Below are 9,570 nucleotides of genomic sequence, written 5' to 3'. Positions count from 1 at the left end.
TCAGGGCGGCAAATTAAAAAACAACAAAATGTCATAATTCAACTTTCTCAAACACAACTATTTTACACCATTCTAAATATACACTTCTACTTGATGTAACCACATTGTCCGATTTCAAAAAGGCTTTACAGCGAAAGCAAAACATTAGATTATGTTAGGAGAGTACATAGACAAAAATAATCACACAGCCATTTTCCAAGCAAGGACGTGTCAATAAAACCCAAAACACAGCTAAATGAAGCACTAACCTTTGACGATCTTCATCAGATAACACTCCTGGGACATTATGTTACACAATACATGTATGTTTTGTTCGATAAAGTTCATATTTATATCCAAAAACAGCATTTTACATTGGCGCGTGATGTTAAGAAAATGTATTCCCACCAAAACGGCCGGTGAATGTGCACATCAATTTACAAAAATACTCATCATAAACGTTGACAAAATATATAACAATTATTTAAAGAATTATAGATAGACTACCACCGGATGCAACCGCTGTGTCAGATTTTAAAATAGCTTTACGGAGAAAGCAAATTTTTCAATATTCTGAGTACATAGCTCAGCCATCACGGCGAGCTATTCAGACACCCGCCAAGTTTGGGGCAACCTAAACTCAGAATTAGTATTAGAAATATTCTCTTACCTTTGCTGATCCTCATCAGAATGCACTCCCAGGACTGCTACTTCCACAAGAAATGTTGTTTTTGTTCGAAATAATCCATATTTATGTACAAATACCTCCGTTTTGTTCGTGCGTACAAATCACTCATCCAGAGGCGTAACGCGCGAGCGCGGAACGAGAGACGAAAAGTCTAAAATTCCATTACCGTACTTAGAAGCATGTCAAACGCTGTTTAAAATCAATCTTTATGGTATTTCTAACGTAAACTTGCGATAATATTCCAACCAGACAATAGCATATTCATTCAAGAAGAAAAAGAAGGAACGGCGTGCTCGCGTGACTGCGCATATCCAATCCCTTTGTTGCCAGGCAGACCACTCAGAAACTGAGCTCCTATTATCTGCCCAGTGACAGGAAAATGCTCAAACCACTTTCTGAAGGCTTTAGACAGCCAATGGAAGCCTTAGGAAGTGCAACGTCCCCCACAGACACTGTAGCTTCGATAGAGAATCAAAAGAAGAACTACAATTCTCAGACTTTCCACTTCCTGCTTGGAATTTTCTCAGGTTTTTGCTTGCCATATGAGTTCTGTTATACTCACAGACACCATTCAAACAGTTCTAGAAACTTCAGAGTGTTTTCCATCCAAATCTACTAATAATATGCATATTCTAGTTTCTGGGCCAGAGTAGTAACCTGTTTAAATTGGGTACGTTTTTCATCCCGCCGTGAAAATACTGCCCCCTAGCCCAGACAGGTTAATGCAGGGAAACTTAAATCAGTTCTACAAAATTTCTATCAACATGTTAAATGTGCAACCAGAGGGAAAAAAATTCTAGATCACCTGTACTCCACACACAGCTCTCCCTCGCCCTCCATTTGGTAAATCTGACCGCAACTCTATCCTGCTGATTCCTGCTTACAAGCAAAAATGTAAGCAGGAAGCACCAGTGACTCGGTCTATAAAAAGTGGTCAGATGAAGATGCTAAACTACAGGACTGTTTTGCTATCACAGACTGGAACATGTTCCGGGATTCTTCCGATGGCATTGAGGAGTACACCACATCAGCCACTGGCTTTATCAATAAGTGCATCGAGGACGTCATCCCCACAGTGACTGTACTTACATACCCCAACCAGAAGCCATGGATTACAGGCATCATTCGCTCTGAGCTAAAGGGTAGAGCTGCCGCTTTCAAGGTGCGGGACTCTAACCCGGAAGCTTACAAGAAATCCTGCTATGCCCTGCGACGAACCATCAAACGGGCAAAGTGTCAATACAGGGCTAAGATTGAATCATACTACACCGGCTCCAATGCTCGTCTTATGTGGCAGGGCTTGCAAACTATGACAGACTACAAAGGGAAGCACAGCCACGAGCTGCCCAGTGACACGAGCCTACCAGACGAGCCAAATCACTTCTATGCTTGCTTCAAGGCAAGCAACACTGAGGCATGCATGAGAGCATCAGCTGTTCCGGACGACTGTGTGATCACGCTCTCCATAGCCGACGTGAGCAAGACCTTTAAACAGGTCAACATACACAAGGCTGCGGGGACAGACGGATTACCAGGACGTGTGCTCCGGGCATGTGCTGACCAACTGGCAGGTGTCTTCACTGACATTTTCAACATGTCCCTGATTAAGTCTGTAATACCAACATGTTTTAAGCAGACCACTATAGTCCCTGTGCCCAAGAACACAAAGGCAACCTGTGTAAATGACTACAGACCTGTAGCACTCACATCCGTAGCCATTAAGTGCTTTGAAAGGTTGGTAATGGCTCACATCAACACCATTATCCCAGAAACCCTAGACCCATTCCAATTTGCATACCGCCCAAACAGATCCACAAATGATGCAATCTCTATTGCACTCCACACTTCCCTTTCCCACCTGGACAAAAGGAACACTTATGTGAGAATGCTATTCATTGACTACAGCTCAGCGTTCAACACCATAGTACCCTCAAAGCTCATCACTAAGCTAAGGATCCTGGGACTAAACACCTCCCTCTGCAACTGGATCCCGGACTTCCTGACGAGCTGCCCCCAGGTGGTGAGGGTAGGTAGCAACACATCTGCCACGCTGATCCTCAACACTGGAGCTCCCCAGGGATGCATGCTCAGTCCCCTCCTGTACTCCCTGTTCACCCACGACTGCATGGCCAGGCATGACTCCAACACCATCATTAAGTTTGCAGACGACACAACAGTGGTAGGCCTGATCCCCGCCAACAACGAGACAGCCTATAGGGAGGAAGTCAGAGACGTGGCCGGGTGGTGCCAGAATAACAACCTATCCCTCAACGTAACGAAGACTAAGGAGATGGTTGTGGACTACAGGAAAAGTAGGACCGAGCACGCCCCCATTCTCATCGACGGGGCTGTAGTGGAGCAGGTTGAGAGCTTCAAGTTCCTTGGTGTCCACATCAACAACAGACTAGAATGGTCCAAACACACCAAGACAGTCGTGAAGAGGGCACGACAAAGCCTATTCCCCCTCAGGAAACTAAAAAGATTTGGCATGGGTCCTGAGATCCTCAGAAGGTTCTACAGCTGCAACATCGAGAGCATCCTGACTGGTTGCATCACTGCCTGGTACGGCAATTGCTCGGCCTCTGACCGCAAGGCACTACAGAGGGTAGTGCGTACGGCCCAGTACATCACTGGGGCTAAGCTGCAGGACCTCTACACCATGCGGTGTCAGAGGAAGGCCCTAAAAATTGTCAAAGACCCCAGGCACCCCAGTCATAGACTGTTCTCCCTACTACCCCATGGCAAGCGGTACAGGAGTGCCAAGTCAAGGACAAAAAGGCGTCTCAACAGTTTTTACCCCCAATCCATAAGACTCCTGAACAGGTAATCAAATGGCTACCCGGACTATTTGCATTGTGTGCCCCCCTCCTCAACCCCTCTTTTTACGCTGCTGCTAATCTCTGTTTATCATATATGCATCGTCACTTTAACTATACATTCATGTACATACTACCTCAATTGGGCTGACCAACCAGTGTCTGTATGTAGCCTCACTACTGTTATAGCCTCACTACTGTATATGGCCTGTCTTTTTACTGTAATTTTTCCAACTATTGTTTAGAGACAGATTATTTCACTTTTAACTCACTATTACAAATTCAGTGGGTCAGAAGTTTACATGCACTAAGTTGACTGTGCCTTTAAACAACTTGGAAAATTCCAGAAAATGTCATGGCTTTAGAAGCTTCTGATAGGCTAATTGACATCATTTGAGTCAATTGGAGGTGTACCTGTGGATGTATTTCAAGGCCTACCTTCAATCTCAGTGCCTCTTTGCTTGACATCATGGGAAAGTCAAAAGACATCAGCCAAGACCTCAGAAATTTTTTTTGAAATCCACAAGTCTGGTTCATTCTTGGGAGCAATTTCCAAAACGCCTGAAGGTACCACGTGCATCTGTACAAACAATGTACGCAAGTATAAACAACAAGGGACCACGCAGCTGTCATACCGCTCAGGAAGGAGACGCGTTCTGTCTCCTAGAGATAAACGTACTTTGGTGTGAAAAGTGCAAATCAGCAGCAAAGGACCTTTTGAAGATGCTGGAGGAAACAGGTACAAAAGTATCTATATCCACAGTAAAACGAGTCCTATATCGACATAACCTGAAAGGCCGCTCAGCAAGGAAGATGCCACTGCTCCAAAACCGCTATAAAAAAGCCAGACTACGGTTTGCAACTGCACATGGGGACAAAGATTGTACTTTTTGGAGAAATGTCCTCTGGTCTGATGAAACAAAAATAGAACTGTTTGGCCATAATGACCGTCGTTATGTTTGGAGGAAAAAGGGGGATGCTTGCAAGCCGAAGAACACCCATCCCAACCGTGAAGCACGGGGGTGTCAGCATCATGTTGTGGGGGTGCTTTCCTGCAGGAGGGACTGGTGCACTTCACAAAATAGATGGCATCATGAGGAAGATAATTATGTGGATATATTGAAGCAACATCTCAACACATTAGTCAGTAAGTTAAAGCTTGGTCGCAAATGGGTCTTCCAAATGGACAACGACCCCAAGTATACTTCCAAAGTTGTGGCAAAATGGCTTAAGGACAACAAAGTCAATGTATTGGAGTGGCCATCACAAAGCCCTGACCTGAATCCTATAGGAATTTGTGGGCAGAACTGAAAAAGCGTGTGTGAGCAAGGAGGCCTACAAACCTGACTCAGTTACACCAGCTCTGTCAGGAGGAATGGGCCAAAATTCACCCAACTTATTGCGGGAAGCATGTAGAAGGCTACCCGAAACATTTGACCCAAGTTAAACAATTTAAAGGCAATGCTACCAAATACTAATAGAGAGTATGTAAACTTTTGACCCACTGAGAATGTGATTAAAAAAATAAAATCTGAAATAAATCATTCTCTACTATTACGCTGACATTTCCCATTCTTAAAATAAAGTGGTGATCCTAACTGACCTTCAGGGAATTTTTACTAGGATTAAATGTCAGGAATTGTGAAAAACTGAGTTTAAATGTGTTTTGCTAAGTTGTATATAAACTTCCGATTTCAACTGTACTTGCAGACACAGCATCATTTAAAGAATGGAGTTTGATACACCTGGTATTGGATATGACTGAAAGGAAACTTGCAAATAGAGATTTTTGTAAATTAACTTAATGACAAATGTGCACAATCGTTTGTCTCTACATTAACATATTCCTCTCAATTGTAAATTTTTTGCTTGACTCATTATGACATTATAATTCCTTACATTTGCTACCACCATAATGTTTTGTCAGCCATCTTTGCTGAAGAATGTCACCAGGGACGGGTGGCTTGTGTCAAATTCGTCATTGGAACCACTCGATATGATTGGTCATATAAAAACCTTGGGACCCAAATGCATAATAAGTGCTCTAACTCCCCCTTGCGGTGGTCTGGATCAATGAAGCCGTGACGCTGGGTACCTCTAAGTCCCGCGGTGTAAGCTTGTAACTTTTAAAGGAGGAACCACTGTATATATCATTTGCAAAAGTGGCTAGAGTACTAAAACTTTGTACTTAAGTAAAAGTACTTTTAATTAGATTCTAATTTACTGAAGTAAAAGTAGTCCTCTTAATAAGAAACTAATAGCAAAGTAATAATTTTTGTAATAGCAAAAAAGTGTCTGGTCAGAACACTACACATTTTCTTTGGTAATTTTTTACACCTCATGGTAAACTGTGACAACAAACGAAAAGGAAAACAACTTGAGCTGATTTCCATACCTTTGGAATATTTCCTGATAAAAACGTGGTTAATTGAGCCAACAATGATGGGTGTTGCACACTTAAAACCCTTTTTTGCCCGGTGGAATGTAATTTTTTTTATTGAACCATGATCTCGGTGTGCATAAATGACAATAATTTGCTGGTGTTAAACCCTATATGTGACTAGTTTCAGGAACCTAGGCGTATGATGCACGTCACGGAGCAACATTTGAACAGAAACATTAACATTAACATATGAACTTTCATGTGCCTTAATTGCAAACTTGTATTTCATCCATAAATACGAATAAAATTGTTAAATTACGAGCCTAGTTGGTTAAGCTATGGAAAAAGACAAGAATGTTCCCGCTATCCATGATTTGGCTGAGATAATGGGTGGGATGGACATGCCACGAGGTGAGTTTTGGATTGGTCTGCCATGTAGCCTGCTTCTGTCTATAACATGAGCTGTTCAGTATGTGTTGACAGTCCTTTCTACCTCGCCGTTTTTGAAAGATATAATGTTAGCCATCAAACTAAAAGAGTTTTGCTACTTTTCGCAACAACAATGATGCCTTGAATTTAGCAGGCGCTATCAACAGATCAATTGGAAAAAGTAATGGGATACTTTCTGCACACTCCACGGTCAGTGTGACAATGCTGCCAAACAAGATGCAGCTACAAATAAAATGGTTCCAGTCTGCTGTGAAGTGTTCATCTATGTATTCGGGTAAGAGTCTAGCTACATTTTCAAATATAAGTTTCTAATTTTGTCATAACTATTGCAAGTTAAAGCATACTGTTAGCTAGCAAACATTAGCTTGCTGGCCTGCTAGCTAACATTACATGTATTATTTGTGTAATAATATTATTTGAATCAGAAATTAATTTGCATTGCTAGTTATAGCCTAATGTTAGCTAGCTAACACCGAACCTAGTTTGTTAGCTTTAGCTACCTTCAGATTCATACTACAGCTATGACAATGTTTGTATTGGTGTGACACACTTAGCTAGATGTGGCTCGGGGGTGGTTATAGCATTTCCTTCACATGACCCATCAATTTAGACAAGTGTGTCGGGTAAGCAGCATCTAGTAATGCTAAAATATTTTTATCTGGACACTTTCTGTTCTTGATATTTCCATGCAAGTAACCACTTCACTGTATCGTTTACACATTCTGTATCATGCGTTTACTGCATGGCCTCACGTGAATCCTTAAAGAGATGGGTGGGGCTAAGGCTTAAGAGGATGTGAACGATGCTGAATGGGTGTAGACAAATAAGAACTCTCCAGTAGGTTTACCAAAAAATTCAAAGGCCATTTTCTCAAAAGTAGGGTTACAAGTTTATCAACTTTCAAAGAAGAATTTCTTTCCCATTGTTCCTCAACTGTAGTGTATGGTACCATTTTCTAGCTCTGAGTCTCTACTTTAATCAAAATATGCCACAAGACCTAGAATTGCCTTATGTGTATCACTGTTATAAGGTTCACTGTTATAAGCTAACTTCTTTTGTTTAATTTAAGCAAAATTCCTGGGCTTAACTTCCCATGGGAAAATTCTGGAAATTTACCGGAAAGTTTCCGACCCTTTGCAACCCTACCTCATGCTGAATGATTCATCTCTGAATGGCAAAATGCAAATATGTTACCAGAGAGAACTGATCAGTCTCGCTCTCCCCCCCCCTGGTAACATTTGCAGTATATTGAACACAACCTATTATGAATAGCTGTTTTTGTCAACTTGTATACCTAGAAAACCACATAAAAGGGTGAGCTGGGCTTTCCACAACTCAAACGGTGATAAATGCTGGTCCCCAATACATGTTTTGCAGTTCAAGTCAATTTTGGAGTACAAGAGGACTTAAAAAAAAAAATGGTTTGATGGAAATCCCAATACAAAACAAACACAATCGTCACTGGAAAATGGCTTCAGTCAGATCGTAGCTAGCTAGTTGGGTATGTAGAACTTTCAATTACTTTTACTATCAGCTACCATATATATATTTTTTGATTTACTGATTGTGTTGATTCCTTCCACCTGGGTTGAAAGTATAAGAACCTTACTGGGAGGACATTGTGTTAAACAATAACTCTTTCTGTTGTATGAATGAATCCATTCCATCCTCTCACCCTTACAGCAAGGTACCCAGTTTCATCCAGATGTTTTCTCCAGAAGGAGCCCTGGTCTTCCACGAGAAAGCTTGGAATGCCTACCCTTATTGTTGCACCAGTGAGTGTTCAGGACTGGGGGGGGGGGGGGGGGGGGGGGGGGGGTTGAGTTTCCAGCTCAAGTTCTCTTGAATAATGTTTTCCATGATCCTGTGGTCAATCTGAAAATTGCAGTCATATGTAGGGTTGGGCAATGTCAACCTTTGTCCTATCGTGATTATCAGGGATGCAAACTAGTCACCTTTCGGGGGGGGCTTTGGTTTACACTACTTTGGATCACACTACTGGCTGTAAGCGAACGAGTGATGTGCGTTTGGAGCAATACTGGCTGTATCTAAGGCTCAGCCAATCGTTCACATAACAGCAGAATGCAGCACGCGACTGAAGAGATAAGAGACAACCAATTTGCTCTTTACAGCATCAGTGCGGGCTCTGGAAAGACAGAGTAGAAAGGCAGTTTGCCATTTACAGCAGCGAGTCCCCTGAACGATAACGAAGAGGTAGGTGAGAAGCCTGACCACGGAAACGGGGGTGAGAAGGTGATGAAGCGTACTTCATGAGCTGTAACCGAAAAACAACTGGCTTTTGGAAAGTTTGAGGGGAGAGACAAACTGTGGTGGAACAAGTATTGTTAGCATTGTTAAGTAACTTTATCGTGCAAGCGGGATCGAATTCTCCGTTAGCTAGACAGAGAAAGGTTGAGCAATATTAGCCAACTTAACTGATCAAATAATTGAGTTGATGGTGTGAAAATTAGCTGGGTAATAAAGTCAGACGGCTAACTTTAGCAAGCTAACGTTACATCAGATGAGCTAACATTAGTAACCTAACCAATTCGCTATAGTAACACTATACTGGTATAGTGTTACGACTCCTTGCCGTTCCTCAAGTTATAATGCGTTAGTTGCTTACTGGACCTTGGCAATCTGTGTGCAATGTTGACTCGTTAACTAGCTAACTACTATCTGAACTAGTGTTTTCCCTCTACAATATGTGGTTAATTTTCAGAATGAGAGAATAATGTGAAAAATGAGGCGTTGCTTGTTAAACAAGTTGATTCAGGGATCAAGTGTAACTGGGCCTGGCTTAAGCTGGATGCCACTATAGAAGTGAAAGGAACACCACACGTTCCCTCTTTCTCACTTGTTCAATACAGTGGATAAGTAGTGGTATGCTAGGTGCGCGCTCTGCCTGAAAGAGAGAAATTATGCCAACAAATGGTCTCATGCTCTGCTACTGGCACATTGTAGAACACATGTCCAAGGCAGAAAGTGTACAATGTAATAGCCTGCAGTGTAGCCCAAACATATTGCTTTAGTTGTACCACGTGTGTGTGAATGAGGGTGGATTATTAAATGTTTTACTCGGTGAACGTTATTTTTGCACATGTAGCCTTGTGCACTTGATCGATGTCTGCTATAGTGGCCACAATAAAGAGCAAAAATAAAATGCCATTTTTTCCCCCATTCTATTTCTAATTTAAGATGTTTTTTCCCAAGTGCAATATTTAGATGTGTTTGTGTGTGTAGTCACAAGCGTT

Source organism: Salmo trutta, chromosome 4, assembly GCF_901001165.1.
Source record: "Salmo trutta chromosome 4, fSalTru1.1, whole genome shotgun sequence".
Taxonomy (NCBI): Eukaryota; Metazoa; Chordata; class Actinopteri; order Salmoniformes; family Salmonidae; genus Salmo; species Salmo trutta.
Note: the sequence above shows the minus strand (reverse complement) of the source record.